Source organism: Solanum dulcamara, chromosome 12 (assembly GCF_947179165.1).
Source record: "Solanum dulcamara chromosome 12, daSolDulc1.2, whole genome shotgun sequence".
NCBI classification, from domain to species: Eukaryota; Viridiplantae; Streptophyta; class Magnoliopsida; order Solanales; family Solanaceae; genus Solanum; species Solanum dulcamara.
Window position 1 is genome coordinate 51,913,876 of NC_077248.1, and position 10,188 is coordinate 51,924,063.

Here is a 10,188-nt window from a genome sequence, read left to right on the forward strand (position 1 = left end):
TATACAAGTTTGTGACAAGGGAAATAAAGTCAGATTTTCTGTCAGAAATTTGCATTGTTACAATTTGACCTCTTAAGAAGTGGTAGTAATTGCTAAAAGAGTCAAAAATATTATGTGGCAGATTTGAGCACTATACAAGAAGATTATCTCACATGTCTCAGTGCTCAAAGTGAAAATGCATAGCTATGGCATAAGAGGCTTGACCATGTCAGTACTTTTTTACTCAACAAGCTTATATCCAGGGACATGGTCCATGGGTTGTCATAGATAAAGTTTATAGATAAAAATATTTGTGAAGCTTGTGTTAAGGGAAAATAGACCATATCCTCTTTCAAACAAATGAATCAAGTCAGCACAATAAGACCTCTGAAACTGATTCACATGGATCTATGTAGACCAGTTAAAATTCAAAGCAGAGGTAGAAAAAAATATATTTTGGTGATTGTAGATGATTTTTCAAGATTCACTTGGACCATATTCTTGAGGACTAAGGATGAAACTTATAATGTATTTATGATCTTTGCCAAAATGATACAAACAAAGCTGTACTATAAGATTGCTGGGATTAGGTCGGACCATGGGACTGAATTTGAAAATGCTAAGATGGACAACTTTTATGTTGAAAATCAGATACATCACAACTGTACAACTCCTAGAACTCCCCAACAAAATAGTGTGGTAGAGAATAAGAACAGAACCCTGGTGGATATTGTTAGAACTATGTTGATAGACTTTGGTCTTCCAAAGAATTTCTAGGCAGGGGTTGTGAATACTCCATGTTATGTGACCAATAGGTGCTTTATAAGATCCATTCTTAATAAAACGCCATATGAGCTGGTGAACAATAGGAATCCCAAGGTGAATTATCTAAGGGCTTTTGAGTGTAAGTGCTTTGCTCTTAACTATGGCTAAGATGATCTTGGAAAGTTTGATCCAAGAAGTTATGAAGGTGTGTTCATTGGGTACTCTACATCCAATAAATCATATAAAATTTTCAATAAGAGAACACAGCGTATTGAAGAGAAAGTTCATGTGATCTTTGAAGAATCTGGTGAACTTGAGAGATTGAAAAATCAAGATAAAGATGAGGTTGAAGAGCTACTTCAGTTTTAGAGAGATGGAATCAATGAAGAACCAACTAATGATAATCAAAATCAAGATAACAATAATCTTGACTTTCCTAGAGATGCAGGTGTTCCTTATGAGGGTATGGTTCGACTAATAGTCTAGAACAAGGTAATGAAGATCAGCCAGAAAATGCTGATGATAGTAACACAATTGCCGAAGAAAAGGAAAGTCATCATGAAGTAAGAAGGTCAATATGAAAACATCAATCCTCACATCCCCTTGACAATGTTATTTATCCTTTAGATTCAGGTATTTAAATCAGGTCTAGAATGAAAAATCTGGTGGCATTCTCAGCATTTATTTCCTCCATTGAACCTAAAAATGTAAAGAAAGCATTGAAGAATGCTGATTGGGTTAATTTTATGCAAGAAAAATTGCATCAGTTTAAAAGAAGTAAGGTGTGGCATTTGGTCCCTTGACCATCTAACAGAACCACCATAGAGACCAGGTGGATCTTCAGAAACAAGCTTGATGAACATGGTACAATTATCAGAAATAAGTCCAAATTGCTGATTCAAGGGTATAATCAGGAAAAGGGCATTGATTATGATGAGATATTTGCACATACAAAAAGGATGGAAGCAATAAGAATTCTCATTGCATTTGTAGCCTTCATGTGTTTCAAGTTGTACCAAATGGATGTCAAAAGCTCCTTCTTGAATGGTTACTTTAAAAAAGAGGTTTATGTTAAGTAACCTCCTAGTTTTGAAGATGTTGATCAGCCTCATCATGTCCTTAAGTTAGACAAGGCTTTTTATGCATTGAAATAGATACAACAACATGATATGAGAGGTTGTCCAAGTTCTTGTTGGAAAATGGCTTAAGAGAGGTAAAATTGATAACACATTGTTCTTGAATACAAGAGGAAAGAACCTGCTCATTATTCAAGTATATGTGGATGATATCATCTTTGGTGCAACATCAGAATCAATGTGTGATGAATTCTTCGATCTCATGAGAAATGAATTTGAGATGAGTATGATAGGAGAATTAAGTTTCTTTCTGGGCTTACAGATAAAGCAATCTTCAGTAGGGACCTCAATCAATCAAGGAAAATATATCAAAGAGCTTCTGAAGAAATTTCAAATGGAGGATGCAAAGCCTATTAACACTTTTATGGGAACAAATTTCAAACTAGATGCAGATGAACCTGGTCCCGAAGTAAATAAGGCCATATACAGGGGTATCATTGGTTCATTGTTATACTTGACTCCAAGCAGACCAGATATTATGTTCATTGTTGGAATGTGTGCAAGGTTTCAAGCAAGGGTAAAACAATCTCATCTCAAGACTGTTAAGAAAATCCTAAGGTACTTGAAGAAAACATGGGACCTGGTCCTATACTATCCTTCGGGGAGATTCATTTGAACTGGTGGGATATGATGCAGACTATGCAGACTATGCAGGGTATCAAGTTGATAGAAAGAGCACCTTAGGAATGGCTTATTTTCTAAGGACATCTCGTCTCATGGGGAACTAAAAAAATTCAATTGCTCTTTCAACAGCTGAGGCTGAGTATATAGCTGTTGCATCTTGTTGTGCACAATTGTTGAGGATCAAACAATAACTCAAGGATTTTGGTGGCTTACTCATACTATTCCATTATTGTGTGACAATACCAGTGCACTCAACATGGCAAAGAATCTAGTTTATCACAAGAGGACCAAGCATATTGGTGTGAGACATGACTTTTTAAGAGACAATGTTGAAAAAAGGAATATTACATGCAATTTTGCAAGACTGAGGATTAGATTGCTGATATCTTCACAAAACCCCTGAGTAAAGACATATTTGAGAAGAATCGTATGAAACTGGGAATGTTAAAAGTGATTAAATGACCAAGCTTAGTCTTCAATCCCCTAATTTGACTATAATCAGGAAGCAGGTATCCAGGTTTTTGGTAATGCATGTTTATTAATAAACTTAATGTTGTATCTTTTACAGATATACCTGCACAATGGATTAGCCAGAAGTGGAGAAAAGTCAAGAAGATTTGAGCAGTCACATTCATACTACAAAGAGGGACATGGTCCCTACTCAAGGTTTGCATTCTTAATATTATTCTAAATTGCTTTTAAGAACTGACATGACTGCTACGTGTTGGCTGCCTTTTTCTTCTGACCGTTGTCAAATCACATTTATCTAAAATCCTTGAGATTTTAGATGAAGTAATTCCTCATTTGGTTGAACTTCCTTTAGAAACCACTTCCACAATAGTCAATCCTCCAGTTCCAGTTGATGAACATTCATTTGAAACCTCTATCAAAACCTCATTTCTTTTGTCTCTCAACCCGACAAACCAAAATCACCAAATATCGACATACCAAGTCCAAATCTTGTTATTCTCCTACCTTGGACCTCAATACCCCTTAAATTCTTATGGAATCCCTGAGCAAGATGGATGATGTCAATCTTTCAATACTTATGATGGAACACATTGCTAAGATTATGACTACCAAAGATGGAAAATATGGTATGGGCTATGGGTATTGCTAGGAAAAGTCTTCAAGGAGAGTGACATAACCATTGGAAAAGGGGTGAAAGGAATAATGAAGAAGGTTATATCCCTCAAGACACATATGAAGTATGAATGTGTTGAAGGAAGAGGAAGGAAGAAAGGTAAATTGCAAGTCTCTGAGCTTCAGGATAATCAAGAGTAATTGAAGCATGAACTAGAGGTAATGTCCTTGTTGGTGGCAAAGAAGGATAATGAAATTTCTCAATTAAAGTCTTAGTTGGCGAAAACATCTTAGGAGGGACCAGGTTCAGAAAAACTCTCATCTCTAAAGGCCCAAAATGCTCAGCTTACTGCTAAGGTAAAGGCCAAAAGGACAAATTAGTGAAGAATCATGCTGAAGTTGAAGCTCTCCTTACCCTCGTCCTTCAATCCCTTACTCCCAAACCTCTCTCTTTCTAAATGTCTCATGTCCTAAAGTCCTATTTTTACCCTCTTCTTCTGGTAGTTTAATTTTGGTTTTTGATTGCACTTTATTTCAGTATTTTGAAATGCTTATCTTATATTTGTAAATATATGTTTTTTAAGATCACTTGTCTCTATTCCTCACTTCATGCTTTTCTTAGTTTCTAGTTATCTCTGTGGCTATGATTTTATCATAACTTGCATGTTCTTTAACTTGGTTTACTTCTTGCCTATTTAATGATGTCAAAAAGAGGATGTATAGGTTGTGTATGGGTTGATTGGTTTGATATGTTGTAATGCTGATGGAAACCAAATGTGGAATGGGACCTGGTTGAAAAGGGGAAGTATTTGTTGAAAGGGAAAAGTATTTGTGAAAGAGGGAAGTATTGATTGTGAGACTAATAAACTTTTTGCAGTTGAGTTTGTCATCATCAAAAAAAGGGAAATTTTTAGATTATAGTTTTGATTATTTGACAAACTGAGATTTGGTATGGGACCTGATCTCATGATAGAATCATTTTATGCAAACTGAAAGTGATAGCTACAAATAGTACATTGCCAGCAACTATCTTTTGTTAGTGCACGGGATGTGTCAGTGTGGCAGGCCATTTGGCCAACAGAATTTCTACAGAAGGACACGATCATCCTATATTATGTGTAGTCAATATGGGCATAAACAAGCTTTTTCACAGAAGGACACGGTCATCCTGTATTATGTGTAGTCAATATGGGCACAAACAAGCTTTTTCAAATTATCTCTTTCACAACAAAAAAAACAGAATATTTATTCTCTAGAAATATTGACGAAGGAATAGCAATGGAACTCAAGATTTTCATTGTCAATGTTTATTGTTTCTAAGATTTATTTCTTTGCTCATTTTATGTAAACCAAGTCCTGATCTATAAAAGAACTTGGTGTTCATCTTGAATCATTTTTATCATTCTGCAATTCGTAGCTAGAGTTAGCATGGATAAGCTTTGAAGTCTAAATTAATCTGAGGGGATTAGTTTAGTAGGAAACAAAGGTGTTTCTTAATGGTTAAAGATTTTAGGTTATCATAGTAAGAGGGAATGTATTAAGAGTTTAATTCTTGGAATTACATAAGTTTGTAATCATTGTTTCTCCTTGATGATTATGGAATCTTGGTGAAATACTGTGAGATAGGTCGTGGTTTTTCCTCCCCTGAGCAAGGTGATTTCCACATAAGATACTTGTGTCTTTATTTATTATTCTTTACTGTTCTTGTTGTAGTAAGGGATCAGTTTGAGTGTTAGTTTTGAGAGAGTACAGGCCATCAACAGTGAGGATGATTTTCTCAAGCGAGGCATAAAGTTTAATGAAATCAATTAATTAGCCTTTTAATTTATGATGTTTAACACCTTGAACTTTCGACTAAGAATAGAATCGTATCGACCTGGGTGAAAGTTTTATTGTTCCTAGGTTTAAATATAATTTGTGAGTGTGGAACTGTATTGGATTTGAGTTAAGGTCATAAGGAACCTCTAGCACAAAGTCGAGTTGAGAGCTTTCCTAATGACTAAATTTTTGTGTAAGTTCATACCGTTTGGCAATCATATAATTGTATAGTTCTCACAATCACTTTCTTAGAATAAGACTTAATTACAGATTGTACAATTATAACAATATATACTTCTTCCTATAGTAGAATTCTAACTCTACAGTTGTAAAGCTATAAGTATTTTCTATTGTATTATTCTATCAATAGAGAAAATGATTCAGAATATCTCACGTCCTTCTATCATGGTGTTAAGAGACATTCTCTAAAAAAAATCCATGCTTTTTTTCCTTCTACATAGGTATCTTGCTACCTACCTTTTGGATCTCTGTTTTCTCTGCACAAGTACCCTGTACCTTTTTTCCTCTTTGTTGTATTCTGTCAGCTCAATGGATTCACAATCATCCTCTCAAGATTTTCTCTTCACAAAATTGGATGGTTGTAATTTTTCTGTATGGGAATTCCATTTTGGAATATTTGTTCAAGGAAAGGGACTTTTTGGGTGGTTAGATGGTTCTGCTCGTCTACCAACAAAAACAAAAGAGTTGGATCTATGGAAAGGGAATTAGGCAAATGTAATCATTTGGATGCTCAATTTGATACATGTTGACATTGCTATGGGACTTAGACTATTTAGTTTTATTTTAGAGATTTGGCTCCACCTCCGTACTGTCTATCAACAAAGTAATCTCGCACAAGAAATTAAAGTGGAACGCAATATTATCAAATATACATAGGGGGACAAGAATGTTTTCTCCTTTTACGTAGGCTTACAGTTGCTCTGGTCAGAACAAGATCAAACTTCTGGGCGAAATATGTCTATGATAGGGCTCAAAGATGTGTTAAGGGAATGACAAAAGACAAGGATGGTGCAGTTCTTAATGAATCTCAACCCTGAATTTGAGCCAATTTATGGTAGTTTGTTGAAATGAGAAGTCACATGTCACGACCCAACCCCGTAGGCCATGACGGGTGCCTGAAATGGACATATATGTCCTGGCTAGCTATACATAGTCTGTCCCCTGGTTATACTCACAATACATCAACAGATAAGAAAACCTATAAGCCGACAAGGCTATTGTAACACATGGGGTCGTTCCGTGATACACATATACGCGAGCCGACAAGGCCTCCATGACACCGGGAATGCCCAAAATTATAAGTCATACCAGTACAGCCATATATACCCATATATACAGCTCATATACCACTCATGCACAGCTCATATACAGCTTAGATATAGTCCATATACAACTTATATACAGTTTATATATACATACGCTCTACACACATACAACCCACATTTGTATCCACAGACCTCTAAGAGTCAGAAAAAAAGTAACTTAAGGCGGGACAGGGCCCCCGCCGTACCCGTGAATGAACAAATATATACATCAGAACTTAGTACCCAAAATTTACCTCCAGCACAATGGAGCGCTCTTAGACCGCTGAGTGGGACTCCTACGCTGGCGGATCCTCAACCTATGTACCTGTATCTGTGGGCATGAAATGCAGCCCCCCTGAAGAAAGGGGGTCAGTACGACATATGTACTGAGTATGTAAAGTATAACATAATATAACTAGAGGTATATCCAAAACAGAGGAACAAGAGAACAATTTATCAAGTCAGAAACATGTACCTGTATTCTGTAAATTATAAAGACATGCATGCTCAGATTTTCAATATAGCCAGCCCCATCAGGGGTCCGGTGAATCATATATGTAGTATCAGTATCAGGCCCCGTGCCATCGCCACCTTATTACAACACATCATCATCATATATACACATACGTACCCGACCCTCTAGTTAAGGGCTCGGTGGACAATGCAGTGAATTGCACGAATCTGGTAACTGGCCCAGGACTCGGAGAAGAAGTGTTACAGTATACATGAGTAGAGTAGTGATAAACCAAATACAGTTTAAATCATTGTTTGAGACTCAACTATATAAGAGGACTAAGTTATTGTCTAAGAATTCGAGTAACAGTATAGTCATTCCAGCTGCTCTCTAAGTGCCTTTAGGGGCTACATTAATTACATCTCGAGGTTCCTAGACATATACCAAAGTAGGACTATTCACCTAAGAACTCCAGAGTATTCGTCTTCGAATAATTTTATGACTAGGAGTCTGTATATTCATTAAGTCCTCAGTGTATAAAAGATTCAAGGAAATTAGCTTAACTATCATACAAGCTTTAACACTCAGAATTGAATAAGGAGCATTCAAGTATGGAATTACTTTAGGCGTTATATCACTGCTTACTTACCTCTACGACATGCCAAAAGAAAAGAAGGGACAGGCTTCACATACCTCTTATGGACTTCCCTTAGTCGTATTTACGTCGTCGTCCTCGAAACCTATTTAACACGAAAATATGGCAAGTATTAACAACCTTAGATTTTTCATCAACTTAGGCTACCCACTAGTATTCATAGCATTCATCCCCTCTCTTGCCTTCTCGACTAGTTCCTTAACTAGTTAAGGTGTTAATGGAAATCAGACAACACCTCCCCTATAATGTGTCCTATCTGAATTTTCCAACCATGTCCTTAACACCTGAATCCAACCAAAAATACAACCAGCAGCTCATATATATATAACATGGCAACATTACACAATATAAACTCCAACCGACTCGCCCGAAGTTACGATACCAAAAGAGGGTTTCTAGTTTCTATTTTGTGGAACCTTTAATTGTACGAAGCGGGGGGTCATGTGGATGTAAACAGCAGCTACCCCACCTCATTTAGAGCACTCTTAGACCCTGAAACATGCAACAACACAACCAGCAGCAGCCCCCACACGCACAACACCTTATTTTGACAAGTATTTAACTATAGCGATTCCAAATTCGTTTATTTCGAACGCCGAACTTTTCAAACCTCTTCCCCAACTTCCAGAAGCCCCTAAGGTGTGTAATACACCCTAATTTAATATCATAAACTTTACATTAGAGGGGAAGAACTTACCTTTCCCGAAATTGGCTAGAACTCGCCAAAATCGCACCTCAGAATTTGTTTTAGCGTGCTGAATCATCGTGGCAGCTTGCTGTCCATTTTTTGGCTGCAACGAACTCTAATTTTATTCTACTAATACTTCCATATAATTGTGTTATATGCTATATAATTAATTTATGGAATGAAATTGGGACTTACCTTATTTTTCTCCCAAGCCATCGCAATTTTCTCTTTAGCTCTAGGGTTTGTTTTCTCTTATTTTGGCTGAAATTTGAGGAACAAACTGAAGTATATGATTCATATACATACATATATGTGGATGTAGGGTGTGATACGTGTCATCCCCAAGAGGTGACACGTGTCCAGCCTCTATTGGGCCACCGTCTCTATATGCTGAAGGAGGGGCTTCCACGTGGCAGTGGGGCCTACCTCCCCCAAGCAGGTGGGTCACCTAATTGACCCCAAGTAGGTGGGTCACCTGCTTGATTAGGTGCTTCCACATGTCACCCTTCCATTGGCTGCCCCGTACAAGTTTTTTTCCTCCTCGTGGGTTCGTAATCTCATCCGTAATCGCATCTCGCTTTAAGAGCCTATGAAACCCTTGCTACGTAAGCTTGGTATGTAATCAAGTAACTCAAGTATGTAAGACTTCTAAATTAGTAGTTTACGTAGATAAGTCGAGTCCTACGACTCGTTACTTGGCCTCCAACTCCTTTCAACTTCTCTTGACCCTATTTCCCACCTTCCCTACCATGGGGTGTCACATTCTCCCTTCTTAGAGTTGTTCAATAGGGTCGTAACTTAAGTAGCTCATATACTAGCTTCTAAGTAACTTAAGGAACCTTCCAAGTTCAAAGATGTGGGGTGTAACATCCTTCCCCCTTTTATAACATTCGTCCCCGAATGTTAACTACAACTTCCCTTAAGACTATATATAGATTATAGAAAGGTTCCTTTCTTTTATGATATCACATACTTTTATATCCATGTCTTTAATATACAAGTATTCAGGAGTCAGGGTTACCTGTAGATATCGGGAACAGGTATGGATACCTATGTCTCATGTCCTCTTCGGCTTCCTAGGTCATTTTCTCCCGATTCCTATTCTGCCACAGCACCTTAACCGAGGCTATGTCTTTAGTTCGCAATTTTCTAATCTATCGATCTAGGATGGCGACTGGTTGTTCTTCATAGGCTAGCTCTTCAATGACCTAGATTCATCCATGGAATGTACTCAGGACGGGTCACCTACACATCTGCGAAGCATCGATACATGGAAAACTGGATGTACTGCTTCTAAGTCTACTGGCAAGTCTAATTCATAGGCAACCTTGCCTATTCAGCGAAGGATCAAGTAAGGGACAATATATTTCGGACTCAACTTCCCTTTCTTACCGAACCTCATTACTCCTTTCATGAGAGATACTTTTAAAAACACCTATTCGCCTACTTGAAACTCCAACGGTCGACGTCGGTTGTCTGTGTATGACTTTTGTCGACTTTGGGCAGTTAATAATCTCTTTCGAATAAGCTTTACCTTTTCCACTACTTGTTGGACTATATCTGGACCCATTAGTTGTGTTTCGCCAACATCGAACCAACCGATAGGTGACCTGCACTTTCTGTCGTATAAAGCCTCATATGACGCCATCTGAATGCTGGAG